Below are 879 nucleotides of genomic sequence, written 5' to 3' on the forward strand. Positions count from 1 at the left end.
AGCATATGCATGCATGTCCATAATCCTGAAAGGAAAAATGGAGAAGGGATAGCAGTGTGGTCATTCTTCATTGAGAGGTGGCGTGGAGGGGGGAGGGAACTTTTCACTTTCCCTCTCTCTCTCTGTCTCTCTCTAATGAGCCCTCACATCCTCTGGTCAATTAAGATAGGGTGGTCTTCAGATTTAAATTGTGTGCTTGTGAAAGGGCTCTCAGAAAGTGCCATTTAAACTGCTCCATAAGAAAATAATACAATGCAAAGTCCACGTGAACACTAAGATCTTCATCTCCAACATGAAAGCCCACGCCTATGGTTCCAGTTTTTCTTTTAATTGTATTTAACTCATATAACAGAGAAGCCTATTTTCAAGCCACACCCCAAACCACTATGCATAGTAACTCACCCAGCTCTCTTGGTCTCTGGCTTGTGCAGGTTTGGGCATACACTCCTAAGTCCCCACACAGGAGCTGGGCTTCATGCCATGCCAACAATGGCATGCACACTGATTCCCACAAACACACTCCTGTTTTTTTCCCTGAGCCTTCTCCTGGGGTTTGGCAGAATATAAATGGGTGAAGACAGCCAAGGGAAAGATACAGTTCTCACAATAAGCTGCAGTTACTCCCAAGACATGTTTCTACTAAAAGCTTACTAAACCAAATCTGCATTCCAGCTTTCCTGCTTTAAGTCTGCAAACCCACAGGTCCGGTGAGAACTACCTGGCACAGACACAGTGTACCCCACAGCTACCCCTCGCCATACCACTGTGGAAAAGATTTCCAACTTCATGGTTAAGAAGGCAAGGCTAAAAGGTTTTAGACCTTTTTTTTTTTTTTTTTTGGAGAGGTTTTAGCTTTAGGGTGTGTGCGCTTACCCGACA

This window comes from Tupaia chinensis, unplaced genomic scaffold (genome assembly GCF_000334495.1).
Source record: "Tupaia chinensis unplaced genomic scaffold, TupChi_1.0 Scaffold000683_1, whole genome shotgun sequence".
NCBI lineage: Eukaryota > Metazoa > Chordata > Mammalia > Scandentia > Tupaiidae > Tupaia > Tupaia belangeri.